Below are 22,077 nucleotides of genomic sequence, written 5' to 3' on the forward strand. Positions count from 1 at the left end.
ATAAATACTAATTCAGAAGTCAAACAACAAAAATTATGACGCTGATTATTAAAAATTAGCGTCATTTTGCGGTTTTGCAGCTGAGGATGGTGGTTCGGTAAAACCATCGAGACTGGTCCTGTGAAAATTTTGTACACAGTTGTAGTTAAATGCTAAAAAGGTAGAATGTTTTTTTTTTTTTTTTTTTTTTTTTTTTATTTTAAAGAGCTGTTATAATATTAAACGACAAAAAGGATACAAAATGTTAAAAAATTCCAAAATTTATTTAAATATAAAAAGTAGTTTGTTATACTCATAAAATAAAATTAAATTCTTAACAGCTAAATAAAAGGCTGATCTCATTCGAACTCCGGTTAAGAACATATGATTTAGCCGACAGCATGTTTAACCAACAACACGTATACCTCACAGCATGTTTAGTTGATAATACTTACATTTAGAGAAAAAAAATGCGACAATGTTTTAGTAAAATTTTCCGTAATATATCTATTCTCACTAGTGTCTGAGTAGTTAAAACCGCTGAATACTGGTAATTCGATTTGGTTCCAGGTCAAGTGAATGGGCTAGCTGCATGGTTGTTTTCCGTAGTTTATCTCATATATAAGATGAATACGAACTAGTTACCTCCGAAAGTCTCCACAAAGGCATCCTTCCTCTTAGGCAGATAGCCCTAGTGGTTGTGCCATATTCGTATAACCTAACCTAATCATATTTATCCGAGAACTACTTGATCATTCTACCAACTGCAAAATTGCTTGGATTCTTCATAAGTTCAAAATTCGAATCATTTTTTCATTTATCAATAAAATTCGCTGTTCAATTCTTAAAGATCCTGTCTCCGATTTTAATTCTTGTTCATCACTGACATGAACATGATTATTCTTGTTCATGTCAATTTTATCATGTCAGTGTGGTTGGATATGTGTTGGCTAAGCTGAAGGAGCGTTGAAATTTCTTGTCAGAGTGCATGAATCGTATATTCGAAAAGGAGAAATAAGGAATTTTTTTAATAAATAATCACATTTGATTCTTGATGTACAAAAATTAACAGTAAAGCTTGTGCAGTTAGTAAACTGAATTTTTTTAACCCTTTCACATGATATTTTGTCATAGTAACATCCAAAAATTTTTGCTAAACATTTTTTCTCCTTTAGTTAGTCACATTAATTTTCCATTCCAGATCTTCCCAAAGTTTTCAGAATTCGAAGAGATTAGCTTTTTTTGTTTAATTACTATTTTCCTCGACAGATCTCGTCCTATTCACTTTCGCTTCTTTTACTTCTTCATACAAGGAAATAAAAAGATAAACATAGTATTAAGCAAATAAAACAGATGAAAACTTAATTTAATTTTACCGCGCCTTTAGGAAAAAGAGTGGTATAAGTGGAAAATGATGAGGAATATCATTTTATTTGGGTTGAAACTTTTTTCTATTAAAACATCAGGAAACTATCTTCAGCGATATCATCTTTTACCCTTTTTTTGTCTCTAAGCACTACTCTAGTCTTAGTTCAAACTCACTGGGCCTCCGTTTTGTAGTCCAGTCAGGGTTTGCGGAGGAAAAAATATAAAACATTTTCTCACAGGTTCTGTATGTTTTTTGGGGTGCTGATCCAGAATTTTAGGTTAGAGACCTCGCCAGAAGCCGGCTTCATAACGAAAATCGATAAACATCTCAAAATTTTGACGCTTCTTTAAGTTTTTGCTTATAGCTCAAAAACTAAGCATTTTTTTTTTTTTTTTTTTTTTTTTTTTAGTCCAAAGGGATTTGAATCCCAAAGGGCTATTAGTTTCGTTTTGGCATTTTGCGTCGAACGGATAAATGTCGGTTCACTTTTCAAACTGTTGCCATAAAATGTTAGAGTCCTGCATTATATTTGAAGAAATTAAATAATGAAAATCTGCGTAAATGTATGTATATTTCTCACATTGTCATAAAATAACGGTACATAGAGTCATCGAATTTTGAATAACGTAATCCTCCAACGAATATGAGCATGTGGAAGACCAAATTTGAAATTTGAAATTTGTTTTATGATCGATTTCCTATTTTTTAAAACTTTGACGAATTTTTGATTAACAAACTCAAGGATTTCAAAGCGAGCAATGGCAACGTTGTGCAGAAAAAACATTTTTATCTCCAGCGCGTGAGTCTCTGTATCGGAAATTCTAAAGATATGCTCGTTTTAAAACTATTTTGCGATATTGCTGTTGCACTGGATCTTATGGTTTAAGTGCGAGGAACATGATATTTAATAAAGAAAGGTAACACACAAAATGTTAAAAAACGCCCCTTTGGACGTAATTTAAAATCTGAAACATTTCAGTTTTTTTTTTTTTTTTTTTTTTTTTTTTTTTTACGATGACAGCTCTAAAAAATTAAAGTATACAAAATGTCCTACAAAATACAAACATTAAGTTTAACGTAATTGTGCGATAGTGCCTTAATATCAACTTCATATGCCTGAAACTATTTACTTTACGAATGCCTGCTAGCCTAGATCACATTAATAGAATTAACAAACGTCAATGAGGTCGGGGGTTTCAAACGAACGCTAAGCGTTATTTTGCGATTTTCACGGACAGACAGAAAGTAGTTTTTTTTTTTTTTTTTTTTCTTTTAGCGCGCTCCTAGGCGTTATTTTGCGATTTTCGCGGACAGACAAAAAGTAGTCTTTTTTTTTTTTTTTTTTTAGCGCGCTCTAGCGGCGTCACGGATCGTCTGAACATTAAACTTAATATATGCATTTTGTAGGAAATTTTGTATATTGTAATTTTGAGTAGAGTGGGCATGGAAAAATGCTTAATTTATTAGTTTAAAGAAGGGCAAGTCGCTCGATGATAAATTAAACATGTCAAAATTATTTTAAGCAAATATCAATCTTAAATTTTGATATTTATCTATCAATATATTTGAATAATGAGGTGTAAGTCCTGCACTTACCAAATTTTGGATTTCAAACAGAAAATAAATGTAAATTTGAATATTTTCCTTTGCGATATTATTATTACTCTTTATGTATGTTTTCCGATATATAATAATTAGTAAGCAAATTTTAAAATTTATTTATTTACTTTTTTAATAAATAAAAAAATTTTCCTTTTTTACAAAAAATGTTCTGTCAGCTGTTTTCAGACATTCGGCCGGCATGCAATTTGAATTTGGGACGACAGCTGTGTGTCACTTGTATCCAGGCTTTGTTAGTGAGCGTGAAACAATGGAAAATATTAAAATCATATTTCCAAAAATTCCTGTTTGTTAATTAATTGGTTTTGCTTCAAAATACCCTTTAAAATAATATGTTACAGACTTGTGCATTCGTAAGCCAAGACACTTTTTGTCATCTTTGAGCTTTTGTTTGAAGTAATTTGTTCGTGAAGTGAGGCGTTCGTGATCCGAAGTCCCACTCTACTAAACAAGCACTAAAAAAGTCAAGCTAACCAGAGAATTTTCCTTTTAGAAAGGGCACTTCAATAACATACACGTTTGGAATACATCTGAGACTTTGCGACACTTAATCAAAAAATTCGACTGCCCAGGATCAAAAAGAAGGAATGGGAAGCTTAGTTTAAAAAAAAAAAAATTAGTCCCAAGTTCTTCACATTTTTATCTCCTTAAATTCTTATTACAGGAGCAACGATACAGTAGTATATAAGCCCACAGGTAAGCTGAATTATGTGCTTGGTTAATATACAAACCTGTTGCCGTATTTTGACGTTTTATGGTCATCGATTTGCTTACTGTTTAGATTTTAGTTTTTATTATACATACCGAGACAAATGAAGTCGGGTAGCACAACTAGCTACAATAATAGTAATAAAATGCTAATGTTGTTTATCTGTACCTTATTATCTAAAATTAAAGCAGCCGTTTATTGATTAAAAAATAAATCAACTATTTCTACTGATAATGAATTCAGTTTCATAATCATTTAGCTACCAAGCATTTGAGACTGGAAAACAGTATCAGTGACTGATAACCATTTATCTCTGTATGGGGTTTGAGCACGTAACTTTCAAATGTCAAATGCTCTGGAAACAATTGATTTTTGATAGTAGAACAAACGGTCAAAGTCTGGATGACTAACATACTATACAATCTTCGCTTAATTTTTTTAATTGCTGTTTATATGTAATCTACTGTATTATCGACTTACAAGAAAGGATTCTGAACTTTTATCCTCAGTATTTCACGATATAGTTTGAGAGTTGATAACATGAATTTGCATAAAGAAGTAGTTGCAATCATAGCCGATTCTGCTTTTTAATTTTTTATAAAATATAGGTGAACATTTGATAAAACTTAGTAAAAATCAAAATGAACATTTTCGATGCATCACTGATCAACTGGTGCAGTAAACGCACTTTCCTAATAAGGAAAGTGGTTCCTAATAAGTAAGAGTTAATAGCTGAATAAAACTTAAGGCATTATTGCAGATTAAAGTTAGAATTTTGATTTACGTATGAGCAGATTCATATACACATAGTGATTAATTAAATTAATTAAAATTACCAGCATAAAATATTTGTTGGAAATGTCAAACTGTACTAAATAAGTAGAGAAAAAAACAATTTCTTAAAGCCTACGCCTAAAATTAATGTAAACGAGGGAAAACTGCACGTAAACATATAAGATATTTCTCCCGCCTTCTTAGCGAGCCTCCGTGGTGTAGAAATCTGCACGCTCAGCGCGTAATTGAGAAGTACGCGGTTCGATTCCCGGCGAAGGCGTTGCCTACTTCCAAAAAATACCTAATGTCTCTACAAACAGATTAAAATAAAAATAAACAAGATATTTTGCTAGTTGAACGATTTTAGACTGACTCTTCAGGATACGTTTGCGCTGGATTCCAGTTTTGAAAACCCAATTTAACTTTTTTTTGAGTCATTATTTATATTTTTTTGCATTATGTGTATATATTATGTCTTTTGTGGGCGGTATAAATCTGCAAGAGCTCCTTTATATAGGACAACACGTTTAATCACATTAAAACATATACACATTTATATGATATAACAAACTCGATGAAACACACTTTTATGATACACTTCTTTGGTATAACATGAGTGATATTGGGCTTACACATGATGGGTACGGAGACCCTACCACTTGTGTAAATCCTGCCTTGTGGAAACAAGTAACATTCCTAATTGTATGCGATGCAAGAATAGTTAATTTCTAAATGTTAGATTATATGCAATAACAAAATGCATGAAATAAAATTATAAGGTTTATTTTTATTTATTTATTTAATTTTTCCTTTTTCTCTCTTTTTTTTTTTTTTTTTTTTAATTCAATGCGTCTCAAGGCTAAGTGCAAACGAACACATCAGGGCGAATTTCTCCAGGTGCAGCTCAGCACCATCTGGCGTTCAACGTCGGCACCACATACATTTAATAATTTCAGAAAGAGATAAATTTTAAACAGAGGCGATGGTTGTACAATAGAAATGGCGACGGCATATAGTAATTGCGTAGTAGAAGGATGAAATTGGCAGACAAATATAGCTTACATTTTGAGCATACGATATTGTTCTGCGAATTCTGGTATTAAATCTTCAATAAGAATTTTGTCATTTGAATGCAATGTAGGACCTGATTTTAATTTTTGATGGAAATATTTATCAATCGATATCTTTGAAGGTGTTATATGTAACCTAAAGAAACTATTTTCTGAATTAGGAAAGTACCTTAAAATTTTTCTTTTAACAAATTCCAATCCCCAGTTTCGATACATTCATGGATATAAAATGACAAGGTCTCGCCTTTAAAAAAATCTGGGAATATATCATCTTTTTCAGGAATGTTTTTTGCAATACACCGTTTTTCTTTAACCATACGAAAATTATCATCAAGTATATTCTTAGCAGGAGCAAAATCAGGACAAGTAAATTTTTCCTTATCTAAGAACACAGTTTCGGTCTTTTCTTCGGATATCATTGAAATTTTAGACTCTCAGCATTTATCCTTTTAATAACAAATTTCTTACCTCCTGATGGTTTCTGCCATTTCTTAAAATCTCAATCTTTATTTCCACTTTTGATAATATATATAATTATTATTAAGTAAAATACATTGTTGTTATGAACATAAGATGCTTCTAACGCAATATATTCACCCCCTTCCGTTTTTTTAAAAGAGGGGGAAAGAAAACGTCGTATGTTGTACTCTTATGTATACTAAATCACTGAAATATGATTCCCCTGAGTTGCAAGGAATATATTGAATAGAATAAAGCCTTGTAAATATAATTTTTAGTGTGGCTGTAAAGTGAACATAACTGTTCTTTAGATCTTTCTAATGTGAAAAAATTTCTCCTTCGGATGTAGTTTTCTTTCTTACTTGTGACTACTTTAAGAGAAAGTAGTCACAAGAGGAAAAGTAAGGAGAATCGTTGAGAAACATATTTATTTTGTGGTCAGAACTTAAATGTTGACTGGTGTAAAAATGTGTTGCTATACAGCCTAACACATACTGTACAAAATTTCTCGGTTGATGAAATAAGTATGAACGTTGAACATCGTCTGTTTTATTTTCAACATAGCAAATAGTCTGCCTTACTGCCATACGATTGTATTGATTTTTTATGAGTGATTAATGACTTTTCAAAATGCAATGCAATTTTGATATGTTTGTGAGAAAAACTGCATTTAAACTGCTTAGCTTGTTAATCAGTAACAGGCAGATTAAATCTGAAAGAAAAATTAAATATTTTACGCTTTCTTAAATGGCAGCACTGTGCGCGTGGAAGATAAAAATATTTTATTACGAGCAATGTCAAAGCATTTCTGTTAAATAAATGAGTTTGTTGGTTAATCTGATGCTTTGCTGAGCAGCGTGCTGTGTAAGCATGTACGTCCGTACCGTCTGTAGACTATTGTGTTCAATAAAAGGGTCTTTTACACCTTTCTTCTATCTTTGCGAGAAGTCGCAGTATAAACTTTTAAGTACATTTAGTTACAGTGTATGTTAATGAAGAAGGCTATATCCTACAATGTTTCTAAAGTTAAATCGTTGGCGACAAGAGAGAACATGCCGACGCAGATATCAACTGCTAACTCTTTAAATACATCTGTAGCAACAATAGATAAAATAATAAAACCAAGATTTACGACTTGAAAAATCTAAAAAACATAATCTTCAACAGCTTTTTCCGAGGATGAACGCAGAAGAAATTGTAGAACTCTTTATGAAAACGATTTAGCGGGAATTAAATGGAAATATGGTGCGACCCTCGATGTATCATGAATTTACCTAAATGACTGCAATAAAAAAATGCCCATTTATTATTCAAACGGAGGGGGGGAAATAAACAAATCTGGTTCCGTGAATGCAAAGAAAGTTTCATTAAGGGGTTTATAATTCTCGCAGGTTTCTCTTACAATGGGAAATTAAAAATAACATGAACTGGGGTGGGGGGGATGTTAAAAACCAACTCAACGTACTATGAAGAGAACGTTTTTCGTTCAGTATTTAAAGAGTAGAATTCGTTTTTTTATCTCAGTGTCTTTCTAAGAGTGAAACTTCGTCAAGACAAAGCAATAAGTCATAACTTCGAAAAGTACCGCTGCATTTCATAAAAGGAAAAAACTGATACAAGGTATTGGATATGCACTTTTTTCAATGCATTCTTGCCAAGTCCCCTTATGTTTCGCCTATGTGCAATTGTGCCTATCGTCTTTTGAATAAGAAAAGTCCTTCTATCATGAAAATTACGATGGAGAATTATAGTTCAGGAAAACGACTATCAGATCGAACATTTAAAAATTTACTCTTTGTGTATTAAACATTAATTAATCGGCCCCGAAATCGTTCTAAAATTGTGTAAAAAAAACACCCTCTCTAGGTAACATAGTATGAGACTACATGCAAAATATACTACTGAAGCTGACTCAAGTTAATTAACGGCGCGTATTTTAAACGTCGGCTAGCAACTGCAAGGCGAGGTTGTCAGAAGCTCTAAAACATTCGAACCCTCGGCTTCAATTTGCATTCTGGTGAGGACTACAGAAACGGAAAGTTAAAGTAAAGGTTCATATCATAATAACTAGTTAATTAACACAACATCCTACACTATAATTGTTGTCATGCTCAAGTTTCTAAAGTATACTTTCAAAATTCCGGTGAAGCTTGCTCGTGAGCCAAGAAACAGAAAACATAAGGAAATAAGCATTAAAATAATGATGCGTTCTTAAAGGGATTATAATACATTCTTAAAAACTTTCATTATTTAATCGCTCCACTGTCCTTTTGTAATTTTTAATAGTTCGGAATGTTTATTTGTTTTCTGGTTTCTACTGTTGTGATTTAAAATTTTAATCTTGACAACTGTGTTTTTTCACCAGTCATATTAGTGTTAAATCGCGTGGCAGAAATATCATGAAACTGCTTGAAGTTAAAATCAATTCCTGAAACGTAACTGAGAGAAACGGCTGCGCTTCCTCTTTTAGTTAAAGCATGATAAGGTATTGGTTGAACTTTCAGTCTTTAATGAGAAGAAAACAGCCCATTCCCGTTGTTATGATAACAAAACATACGCATGCAATTTACAAAACAACAAACTCAAGTTCAAGGTTATTTCTTCGAAATCGTTACATGCGTTTTTGGTTTAGATGCTGTAAACTAGACATCTTTTGCCATTATTTTTTAAACTATTTCCGTATTTTTGTAGCTCATATTACAGCCAGGCTTCATTAACATGTCACCTATGGAAGCAAGAAAAACTGATCTTTTTTTCCTAGTGACCTGTTATATAGAATTGTAAGAATAAGTCTTTTTTTAGTGCAAATGAACAAAATATTTAAATAATTACAATGAAATTGTCAATAATAATTTTTATTAAACTTAAGAATATATTTGTTGTTGAGACTTGTCTCACAGTAATATCAGAACAAGTTCATAAAAGTCATCGTGACAAGGAGTGCAAGATTGCGCCTGTCGTTGGCAAGAACCTTGAGCATAATACAGGTGACAATACGTGTTTGCTCAGGTCCTTCCCCAATTTTGGTGGACAGCTAACCGGGAGGAACGGGTCCGAGGGTCTCCCACACCTTTTTCCCTACCTCCAACCTCTCAAGAGGACTTTCGACCCGCCGCTTTTTTAAAGTGCTCATATGTAGCACGGACATTATACATTTACAAACATCCATACCTTCTCTTGGATTCGAGCTCAGGCCCTTTGGTACGGCAGTCAGCGTCGCTAACCACTACTCCGATTGGGCGGCAAGAATATATTTTAAATATTTATCTACAGAAAATATATATAATAATAAATACCACATTAAGACAAAGGAAAGTATTTTGAAGCTTGTGTTTGATGTTTGGAATAATTATTCAGTTTACTCAATATTCAGTTTGACAACAACATTTAACGTTTCCGATGTTATTTCCTCAATTCAACGTTACTTTTTAATTAGACCCACACTCTCTTTTGGCGGGGCCTTTTTGAAAAATATTCTTAAAATTACTTCCGGAAGCTCCGTTATCACTAACAACATACTAACCATCTTGAGAAAATTCGGCCGAAAATCTTGGGAATAAAAACCGTTTTATTCGCTACCTGGAATATTACAATAACAGCTGCAGTAAAACTTCAGAATAAATTATTTTCACTGAGTTTCAGTGTAATTTGATAGCTGAAATAAACATCTGAAAAGTGACAACAGCCATTACACATTACCTGGAAATGGAACTGAAACTGGACGAAAGGAAAAAAAAAATCTCTCCTGATATGCCGGGTAGCTTATTAAATTCGGTTGACATGCTAAAGATGTTTAGCTTCGAATTGTAACAAAACTGATAATGGAGTAAAATAAATTTTTATTAAATACTTCGAAAAAGTGATTAACATTTTCAATAAAGGAACTTCACATCCGATGCAATAGAAAAACTTTCGAATTGAGGGAAATATTTACTGAAATCATCATGCAAAGGGATCTCGCGAAATAAATGCAAATCTCCTTTACACTTGGCAGATTTTTTACAATGATATGATATTATGCAAATTATCTTTCTTGCAGTTTTCAACATCTTATTTTAACTGTAAAATTTTGCATTGTGCATTTTTAATTTCTGTGGGAATTATTCCTAAATACTTTTATTTATCGCAACTGTCTCGTTTATTTCAGGAGTTAAATCGGATCTGCATATCAAGAAGAGAAAGCATGTTATTAGTCCAAAAAGGGGCTTTGTCCTGAGGTTTCGATCGGGGATTTCTGAAGATTGTTTTTGATTTGGCATTTTGCGTTGAAATTTTCAAAAGCTGTATCACTTTTCAAACTGTTGATACTAATTATTATCGCCTTGCATTATATTTGAAGACATTAAATAATGAAGAATCTGCATAAATGTAGGTATGTTTCTCTCATTGTGATAAAACAACGGTACCTAGAGCCATCCAATTTTGAATGACGTAATCCTACTGCGAATACGGGCATCTGGAAGTCCAAATTTGAAAATGAAATTTGTTTTATTATCGATTTCATATTTTGTAAAACTTTAACGAATTTCTAATTAACAAACTCAAGGATTTCAAAGCGAGTAATGGCAACGTTGTACAGAAAAAACATTCTTATCTCCAACGCGTGAGAACTGTGTATCGGAAATTCTAAAGCTATGCTCAATTTAAAATTATTTTGCGAAATTTCTGTTGAACTGAATTTTATAGTTTGAGTACGTTGAACATGATATTAATAAATAAAGGTAACACAAAAACGTTAAAAAAAAGGCCCTATTGGACGTAATTTAATTAATCTGAAACTTTTCAGATTTTTAGTCCAAAGTGGCTTTGTCCCTGAAGGACTATTGTTTTCGTTTTGCGATTTTGCGTTAAATCCTTATAAATGTCCGTTTAATTCTTCAAATTGTTGCTACCAACTGTTAGAATCCTGAATTATATTTGAAGAAATTAAATAATGAAAAATCTGCATTAAATGTATGTATATTTCTCGCATTGTGATAAAACAACGATACATAAAGCCATCGGATTTTGAATGACGTAATCCTTTTGCGAATATGGGCATGTGGAAGCCCAAATTTGAAATTTGGAATATGTTTTCATATAACTGGATAATTCGTTTAGACTGCTGACGGCTCGAGCGGATTTTTTCAAAGAAATAATATACGGTGAATATAAAAAAGGGATGGCAACCCCTGACACTCTATCAGGACTTATAAAGGTATACTGTTTTCAATTTTTTTTTATTTTGTTCTTGAATTTTACGTGGCGCGTGTGCGAAGAAAGCGATGCTTGATAATAAAGCTAAAAAAAAATATTGCTTTAGCACGAGAAAGTCTAAGCACAGATTGGCTAACTTGCGATGCTCAGCTTTCATTTTTTTCTATTATTTATTATTGCATATTTATTTTTATTACTATTGCAACTGTGCTAGGTACACACCGAACTCGCACATTTCTGAAATTCGTTCTTCTTTTAAACCAGATTCGTTCCTGCTATAGGGAGGAATGCTTAATTTGTGATATATGAGTTTTTATTTTTAATATCTGCATTTATGATTAATAATGAATGAAACGTATTGGCGAAAAATTAACAATGTTAGAATTAAGAAATAATTTACTTCTCCGGCATCAGTCAATTTATTTGAAACAAAAAAATCAAACAGAAACAGAAAACCTCTTTTGTTGGAAAAATGTTCAGTTCTTGGTAATTGTTTAGCTTGTTGGATACTGCCTTTTAAAATGCTTCTCTTTCAACTGCAACATCTCTAAATAATTAAAGTCGCTGTAGTTTTAATGATACAAAACATCTAGCGGAATGATGCAAAAGACCACACCCAGCTGCTGCTATTCAAGGAAGTAATAAAAGTTGATTATTTGGGTAAAATCATGCAACAACTAAAAGTCTATTACTTCGCTCACTACTAAAAGTCTATTAATCAGCGCATGGTAAAAATCCATTTCATTAAAGAACAATATTTTGACATCAGAAACGCCTTTAGTAGAATTATTCCATATTCTGCGAGTCATTTCTCTGCGTACTTTAATCAGTATACCATTTATGATCCACGCAACTAGGTACGTTTTGCTATTGCACGAGATATAAACTCTTTAATTTACCTTCTGCGTTGATGGTTACATATCCTCTTTGTACAATATTGCCAATTTATGTCACTAAATATTTATTTTAACTTTTAAATTATAACTCTACTGCTGATAGCTGAGTGATTTCAAAGTAACAAAAACTATAATAATTTAATAATTTAACAATGTTTATTAGCCCAAAGTGGCAATTTGCCGAAAAGGGCTATTAATTTCGTTTGGGCATTTTGCGTCGTCCACTATAAAACGGCGTCTCAATTTTCAAGTTGCCACTAAATATTAGGGCCCTGCAATATATATTTAAAGAAATTAAATAATGAAGAATCTGCATAAATGTATGTTTCTCGTATTGTGAAAATCAGCGGTACCTACAGACATCAAATTCTGAATAACGTAGTCCTCCACTCGAATATGGAATCTGGAAGACCAAATTTGGAATTTGTTTTATTATCTATTTCATATTTTATAGCGAATTTTTGATTAACAAACTCAACGATTTAAAAGCCAGCAGTAATAACACTGTACAGAAGAAAAAAGAAAAAATGTTTATCTCCTGCGCGTGAGACTGTGTATCGGAAATTCGAAAGATATGCTCTTTTTAAATATTTTATGATATTGCTGTGAATTGAATTTTATGGTTTAAGTGCGAAGAACACGATATTTAATAAATTAAGGTAACACACAAAACGTGAAAAAAAAACCGCCTCTTTGGGCGTAATATAAAATCTGAAAGCGTTCAGATTTTTTATTTATTATTGTTATTATTTGATTTAATAATTTAAATAATTTTTAATAATGTATTTGCTCATAAATTTAAAATATATTTAATTTGATCTCGAATGCGTGTAGCATTGTTATCAATAACAGGTTTCTAACATCAGATATTACGTACTTCTGTACAGATTTACTTGGTTTTGAAAAATTTTATTTCTGCCTTACTTTAAACAAAAAATAGTATTTGAAATTACAACCTGGTAGTAACGATAGTCGGTTTTGATATTTGTCTCAAGAAGAGAGCCTGATTGCCAAATACTTCTAGTAATAATAATAATAAAAAAATAAATACTAATAAAAGCTTTTGATTAAAATGGCTACTATCGGGTACCTGTTGGAACTGAAATATTCTTATATAAGTAAAGCAGAAATATTAGAGTAAAGTATAACATGTTCTAACTTAGTACATTTTTTTACGTTTGTTGCCCAGCTTTGTTTGCATGGAAACTGAAGTATACTCTGTTTACAGTACCAAAACATTGTATCACAAAGCAAAAAGGAATTCTCACAACCTTTGCTTATTATTGCATGCTGTTATGACAAATTAATGTAGCCTTACCAAAGGAAAATAAACCTCAACTTTTCCTCCCTTTATCTACACAGGAAATACATAGAACAGCTTTTCTCTTCAAATATGGTTTCGCATCCGGAGTCGTTCTTTCAATAATGAAGATAACATTCATTTCATTGATACATTTTCTACCTGCATTTAAAGGAAGTTTCTTGGGGAAAAAAAGAAAAGTATTAATGCAGAATTTCTTTTTCGATCTCTTGTTTGCTAGTTACAACTGTTTCCTCCGTTTACATGGGCTTTTGTATGATTACTTAATAATTCAGAATTTGTTGCGTGTCAGAATTTGTTACTGAAGTAAAATGCGAAAATAATAGCAGTTCCATTTCAGAAAATCTGATACGTTTATCTTTCCAAAGTCTAACCATACATCCACAATAATAAGCGACTTCATCCATCTTAAATTCGATTTCACAATTTTTGCTATCATATTAGAGTAGTAAAAAATGACAAAAGGGAAAACTAACAGCAAGACAAATCAAGGAAGCAAGTAGATTAAGGAGCACATATAATAAATTTTTGTGGTAGAAATATTTGAAATAAATTTGAAAATCCATCCGTTAACTTTCTCAGGAATATTATTTTCTCTGATAGCCTTTCAAAAAAAAAAAAAAAAAAAGCTGAAGACTTGGCTTAGGGTTTGCTGTAATAAGTCAAATATTACTTATTACAGCAAACCCTGAGCTTTAAAGCTCTAAATTCTCGATAATTCTCCATAATACGGTTCTAAGGTCCTCACAACATTGCATCCAAATGTAGAGGCTTTATTCATTCCACTGAATACCTCTTCCTTAATCCAACTAATGGTTCAAGGAATCTTAAAAACATTGAAAGTGTCAGACATGTTTACATTTCTGCAAATATAGCACTAAATGAAGAAAGCACTAAACACTAATTAATGGCGTTTTAGAAACAATTTAACACAAGACACTGCATAGAAATAATTAGAGTTGCATGGAAGCAAATGAATTCATCTACAATTAATGCTTGCTGGCATCAAAGCACGTCAGAAGTTGACAACAATTTTAAAAGATTTTCATAGATTGAAAATGAAGCCAAGGAAATCGTATAAACTGCAAAAGCAATAAATGCCGAAGTATTTTCAGGTATTGAAGAAAGAGAAATCAAAGAAATAGTCAAAAATGGCGATCATAAAATAACAAATGAAACTATTGGATGATCCTGTAATACCAGCCGTTGGTGAAAGTAATGGTAGTAAAGAAAATTAAAAAAACATTTAACTTCCAAGAAGTTAAACTAATTGTTAATAAAAGATAGAGGAATTGTCTTTTTGTAATGCAGATTGACCCAAATGAGAAAGAAGATGGGAGAAAAACATTATGGGAGGTACAGAAAAACTTTGCAATGGTGGTATCTATAATCGCAGTGAACCTGCCATATTGTACTTTCTTCGAGCACTCGCGTGTTGCGGTCTTGAAACGCATCTGTCATTGACATACCGAAACATGGTCGAATCTTTAATCATAATATGCATGTAATATAACTGTAATATGATCATGATTGGACTACAACTACAGTGCATTGCAGATGGTGGTGATGTAACAACTGCACGAAAGCTTTGCTGAGTAGATACAAAGATGACATTTACAGAGAGACTTGGCTAAATACAAGGCATAATTTATTACTGGACAACTAACACTTGATGCACATATTCTTATTCACACATCATCATAGGCGTACAGTGTATCCAGTCTTTGCATCTTTAAACAATGGATGAAGCAAAGCAACGAGGGCCATACATTAGCACAGCACATTTTGTACAAGTGAGAGCTATAGAGTCGGATCTTTGCTGTATTTCTGATCTGTGATTGGATAAAAGATATTCGCATTGTTTCGCGTTACGTAAGATGACATGATGCGAATTAAGTTTGAAATGACGCTTTTTAGATTCATATATTATAAGCAATTAGTAGTTTTAGGACAGTAAGAATTAGTAGCCAAATTAAAATGAGAGGAATAAAAGAGACTGCTACCAAATTAAAGTTAGTAGTTTGTTTTCATATTTTATACTTTACATGCATGCTGTAACAGTTCAAGTGTTTCTTTTCAAGGTTTAAGTCAATGTATCAGGACTACTATTTCTTCTTATTGACTTTGCGAACATGCTGGAGTCCTGAGTAGAACAGGGAGTTTACTTAAAACTACGTTCGTTGCAATTGTAGAAGATACGACACAAAATGGGAAGGGTTTAATTACTCTTTATTCTTCACAGTTAGAGCTGTTCCCGCACTTCGGGATACAAAAACCAGTACTTATGGTCTGAAACGTAAAAATAAAACTACAAACTAACTAAATTAAGAAAGAACTAAAATGCTTTACAAAGACTAGTAATGCGAAGATTGGCCTTTTAATCTTTACGTATGTAGAATGCGGGAAAGCTACAATACGTCTTCAGTGTCTTCACTCAAAAGGACTGAATTCTGGCCTGAAAGGTGGACAGCAACTAACTGAAAAGCGCGCGTGAGGTAAGGTAGCGAGAAGTATATCTTTCTAACTCCTTCTTGGCTAAAAGTCACAACTTAACAGTTTGCAAGCTCAGTTTGCATAATTAAAACTAACCGCGTTTATTCCGGCCGGAAGTGGAAAATAAGAGAGAACAGTACAGTTTTAAAATAAAATAAACGTTAGTAAAACTTAAAATCCTTAGAAGTGTCGCAGTCTCGTGGTACCATCTCGTAATGAGGATGGTAGCTATACAGCTACTGTGTGCATGACCTAGCGACTGTAGAGACTAAGGATGGCCAAACTTCAAGACGATGGGAGCCGCACGATAAGTTTTATGAACGTTCGAGAGCCGCAAGTCCAAATTTATATCGTTTCAAAAATAATGATACAGTTTTGAATATAAAGAAACTTTTGAAATAGATTAATGACTATGTGATTAACATTATTACATATGAATAAATACATCTTATATCTACTGTTTTGTGTTCAGAAGAGTAAGGCCCAAAAAACTAAAAATTCATAACTCTTATACTGGGCACATGAACATTAGGTAAAGAAACCAAACATTTTCTTCTGATTTCCTTTATACCTTTCCATTTATAAGTATTGTTGTTTTATTTTAGGAGAATTAAAATGAATAGGAATAAAATTAATTATTGGTCTACGATTACATAAAAAAGTATTATTTGAGTAAATTACATATCATTTATTTAAAAGAAAATTGAGTGTTTTTGTTTTTGTTTTTTTTTTTCTAACACATGAGCAGACTTTTAGAAAGGACAAATTAAATTATATACGTCAAAGCGCACTGCAGAGAAACTGCTATTCGAGAAATAATATTTATTTAAAAATAAGCTGTTAACTTGTTTAGGCTTTTGCTCAAAAAGTAATTTTGTTTCTCCTCCTTAACTTATGTTAACTAAATAGTTAAACATTTTTTTCCCAAAACTTCGGAATAACTACTTTTGCTGATGTCCAGTATAGAAGAATTTACCCAAAAAAAGAAGATGATTGCAATTTCAGTGGTATTTGAATAATAAGTATTTTTCACGAGGGCCCTGATTGATACTGTATTTTAGAGTGGCATCCAACGGAATCAGCCACAATTTTTTTTCGTAATCAGTACACAGCGCATCTTTAAAATTTCTCTAAACTATCTCTCGAATCAACCCATAATTTTGGACATAAATTTGGACGTTCATGCGCATTATTGAAAATTCTTGAAAATACCTCTCGAATTGTTCTAATAATTTTGGACACAGCTAACGAAATTCATGCACATCATTGAAAGCTCTCGAAACCAACTCTTGAATCTGGACATACATAACCTGTCCTAATCTAAATCTCCTAATCTAACCTGTCCTAATCTGTCTCCTAAATCTAATAGTTCATGCCGGGTTATAGAAACGCTTCGTCGAAGACATATTCCAACCGTCTACCAGCCGAACTACTCAACGTAGCTGTTTAATTTTGAGGTGTTTTTCAAATACATGGCAAATCAAAACTAATGTTATAGAAAGAAAACATACCTGTCACTACTATAATGAATTTCTTTTGCAAATGCAGATATAACATTGAGCGCTTAACTCTTCATAATTTTGTTGGTCAAGTGTAGAGGTTGTGAGAAATCTCTTGCTCCTCAAAATATGTAGACAGTTCAGATGTCAAAGAAAGGATTTGGCTTTGACTGTGTTAAATATAAGTTTATGACTATGTATCCTCCGATTGCCAATAGATGGCGGTAGTGTTTATTTGTAAAAGGAAACAATGATGTCATAATTATGTATATGTATCAGTTCGTCTTTGGTATTCGTCAATAAACGGTGTGTGGAATAACGCTCTCTGTTTATCGATAATAAAACAAATTCCAAATTCCACATTTGGTCTTCCACATGCCCATATTCTCAGGAGGATTACATCATTCAAAATTCGATGACTCTATGTGCCGTTGTTTTATCACAATTTGAGAAATAGACATACATTTAAGCAGATTTTTCATTATTTAATTTCTTCAAATATAATGCAAGATTCTAACGTTTAGTGGCAACAGTTTGAAAAGCGAAAAGGACATTTATAGTGATTAAACGCAAAATCGCAAAACGAATACAACAGTCCTTCAGGGACAAAGCGCCTTTGGACTAAAAATCTCATTTATCCGAATCAAATGTAGTTCTTACAGTTTAGAAATGTTTGGAGTAGTTAAAGATAGAAATGAATACGAATACATAATACCAAAATTTATATTATAACATTTCGAATGATCTGTACACAAGAAAATCATCTCCCAGACAGAAATTTCACACTTCCCTGTTATGCATATTGATGTAATATACCGAGAAAAGTATCTGCGGATTTAATTTCTGAACAGCGAATCACTAAAAAGTTTTGATTAAATGTAATCGAGAATGAATGAAATTAAATAAAAATGCTTACAAACACCCAAGCCTTCTCCGGGATTCGAGCCCTGGCGGCGTCACCAACAACTACACCAGCTAGGCGGTACGAAATGACAACTCCTGAACACTAAAAGTATCTCAAATAACATAGTATTACTTGTTTTCATACTTAACCGATTCAATTTTTATTTTTCTATACCAATTTTCTCATTTAAATAACATTTCATTGAAACAGCAGAATAATAGATTTGTTGCCAAGAGAAAGAAAGCTTCGCAAAAACAAAGATAACGCCTTCTTTTGTTATTGCGAATTAAATCATGCTTAATCCATTCTGGACTTCCATTTTGCTGTAATTAACTCCTACTCACAATGAAGTGGTTAGATAAAAATTTTTTTTACTGATTATGACAAAGCATTCGAAGGCTGTTTGCTTGGGAAAGAGATATATTCATCTAAATAAATAGCTTATTTAATATAGCAAACCTCTATGTTGGATAAATGGGTCGTATTAAATAAACTACGGTGTACTCTCGATTAACTGAGTGCTGATTATAGTTTGCGGATTATCCGTCAGGGGCGGTTTCCATAATCACACTCAATACCAAAAGCGAGAGTGTGTAAAAAACAAATACACGCAAGTCCTGGCGTGCTTTAAAAACCGCTGAATTGCGTCTTTAGATTTAGTTTCAACGGTTTCCTAGCACATATCTCTTTTTACCGTTCTGATCTTCTCGTAACTGTTGCTGAAGATGATGATTCAGTGAAGTTTAGGAAAAGTTGACTGCATTGGGTATCATATATGCAGAGTAGAAACTGAAACCAGTAACACTGGTTTGATCCTGGTGAATATTCTTCCTAATATAGAAATCAGAGATCTACCTAGTTGAGAAGAAGTCTAGGAAATAACTGAAGTTATATGGCGAAAAATTGAGAATACAAAATTCTTCGGAAATGTCGATCGGGAAAACATCGAGGAATGGTTCGATGGTTATCAGTTCAAATATCACAAGAACAGAAGAGACAGAGATTGATACTGAAAATACAAACGACGAAGATATTGCCATTAGCTTACATTAGTCACGAAACAGCTGTAAAGCATATTTTAATTTCATAACAGTTATTTTAATTTGGATATACTTTCCCATCAATTCTTGTTTCCAATTACAACTCCCTACCAGAATGCGTTTTTAGAATCGCGTTGAATGCAAGTGAGTTAGAAGAAGTATTTGAGAAAGGTTCAGCTTACTTCAGAAAGCTAGGTATTCTGAGTAGCGCGTGTTTGCCTTCGGGCAAAGTCTCTCTTGAAGCTGTTACGTACGTGCTTTTTGATATTCGCCGGCTAGTTTAAATTAAAGGACACTACGTTAGATACTTGTGTTTAGCTTCGGCTAAGTCTCCTTTAGTTAGTAACAGTTTAGTTTCTTAATTCTTATTCTGAGTTAAAGCCCGAGTGGAGGCTTTGTTGTAAGCCCGAGAAAGGGGCCAATTGTTACTCTTATTTGAGTGAAATAAAACGTAGTTAAACCCTTCTAGAGTCTATATCTTTAGTTATTTGAACTCAGGGATAGGTCGCTAAGCAGTTTGCTAGGTTCCTCGAAGTTCATCTTAGACAAAAAGAGGAACCCTACAAAGCAATGACTTTTGTTGAAATTGATATTGGAAATCCGTCGATCAAAGGGGATTCGAATATTATGGTAAATTAAAAAATAAAACAATTTCGAAGAATGTGCACTAAAATTTGATAAATGCTTAAACATTCTCAAAAAAATATTTAAAATTACTGCCTTTTACTTCCTTGTATGAAGTAAAAAGGAAGTATTGTAATCGCGAAAAGTTTCAGGCATTATATTTCAACGCAAATATCCATTTTCACCACTATTGAATGCAATTTAACGATGTTTTTGCGTGACATCTGTACGTAAGGACAGGATAAAGGACTCTTTTTCCCAAAAAAAAATTGTAAAACTAATTTAAAATGAATTCTGAAGAGAATTTTTCGTGGCGTCTGTGCGTACGTACGTATGTATCTCGCATAACTCAAAAACAAGGAGCTTCAGAACGTTTAAATTTTGTATATAGGACTGCTATGACATGTAGATGTGCACCTCGTATTTTGGTTGCAATCGGCCTCACCAAAAGGATATAAATATATGTATATATATATATATATATATATATCCATTTTGTTACTCGGCTCAGTGATCTCAGTTTCTTTATTCGTATGTGTTTGTAAATTGTGCAATTTTTGCTTTAAAAATGATTGAATTATGTTGTTCTTATCTTCCGGTTAAGGCTTTAGTAAATCTGTATGCAATATTTTTAGAATTATCAACAATTTAAAAGTTGTTTAAGTGCCGCTAAGCCTAATAATTTTTGCCATGACGGAATTGCTTGCTTACATTTGAAACAGCAGAATAATAGATTTGTTGCCAAGAGAAAGAAAGCTTCGCAAAAACAAAGATAACGCCTTCTTTTGTTATTGCGAATTAAATCATGCTTAATCCATTCTGGAATTTATTCGAGGAAATAAATGTTTAAGATTTACTTCATAATTTTCAATACAGACATCTTGAGTTTTAATGTATTTTTGCGTTGCCGCGAAGTGAAAACTGAATTAATTGAATGAGAAATACTGAATCGTCTGTAAAAAACTGTTTCTTTTTGTTGTTGTTCTTTGCTTAATTTCTTTTATACATCGTTTTAGATTTATTATATTATTTGAATAGAACATGTGGCAACGATTAGATAAGACGATATAAATTTTGCGCATACTTAGTTAAAAAATGAATGAAATGTAACGCTGTTAAGTGAACCTAGGGCCAGAGTGTCGCTACGGTAAACACATATAGCGAATTTTAAAGAGTGCATATACTATACTGTGGTTTGTTTATGCGCTCTCGATGAATCAGATTTAATTCAATCCAATAAGTTTAAATGAAATGCAAGAAAAAATGGGAATAATTTAATATCCCGTACAAGAAAATCCTGTGGTGCACACATCAGATTTTTTTAAGTAATAAATACATACAATAGCATGACAATTGGTAATTTGGATTATCAGTGTTTTTAGTTATCCGTGACCTGCTTCCCCTATATTAGCCCTAATAATAGAGAGTACATTATACGTAGTATTTTTTCTATAATAATACGTAGTAATGTGCATAGCATAAAATAACAAAATAAAAGAAAAGAAAATGTTTTCATTGTTCCATATTCTTCTCAGTTCTATTTTTATTAGGAAGTCGTTGCTTCATTATTGTTAGGAAATGGGATATTTACTTTGACACTATTGAATATTTCAATCTTAGGTAACAAAGGAACAAGGAAATGATGTGTAAGAACTAAAGTCACTATTTATGAATGTTTCCACATTACGCTGTAGCAAAATCTTTCATGAAGTAGGTATTTATCTTAAAAAAATTAACTAATTAATTGCTATAGTAATTCAGTGTTGATTACTACATACTGGGCTGGGTGGAAATTTTTACTTCAAGGCAATAAATACTAGAAATGTTTTTCAATAACGTTTACTTGAAATGTTTTGCAATAAATTTCGCGAATAATGCTTAATTTACTTTGAATATTTAAAATAAACATTTCAAATTTATGGAATGGTATAATGCATTTTCGTAGGGGAAAAATTAACTTCTTCTAGAATAAAGGGGTTTATTATTAAATATATTTTGCTTGCTTACTTTCAATGAAATATTAAAAATTTTCGTGATTATTCATTCAGAAGACAGAGGATAAATAAAAGAAACAGAGGATTAAAAAAAAAAGAAATAATGTGTAAGAATTTGAGGTCTTTGCAA

At 32.2% G+C, this 22,077-nt stretch overlaps 1 long non-coding RNA gene across 1 annotated transcript in view; it reads left to right on the top strand.

The window, feature by feature from the left end:
• Nucleotides 1-22,077, top strand: part of LOC146998265 (uncharacterized) — a 283,096-nt gene that overhangs the window by 116,379 nt on the left and 144,640 nt on the right. The gene's annotated exons all lie outside the window — the stretch shown is intronic.

The sequence above is a fragment of the Stegodyphus dumicola genome, chromosome 3 (genome assembly GCF_044657685.1).
Source record: "Stegodyphus dumicola isolate Sdum_Otavi_A_Nest chromosome 3, ASM4465768v1".
Lineage (NCBI taxonomy): Eukaryota > Metazoa > Arthropoda > Arachnida > Araneae > Eresidae > Stegodyphus > Stegodyphus dumicola.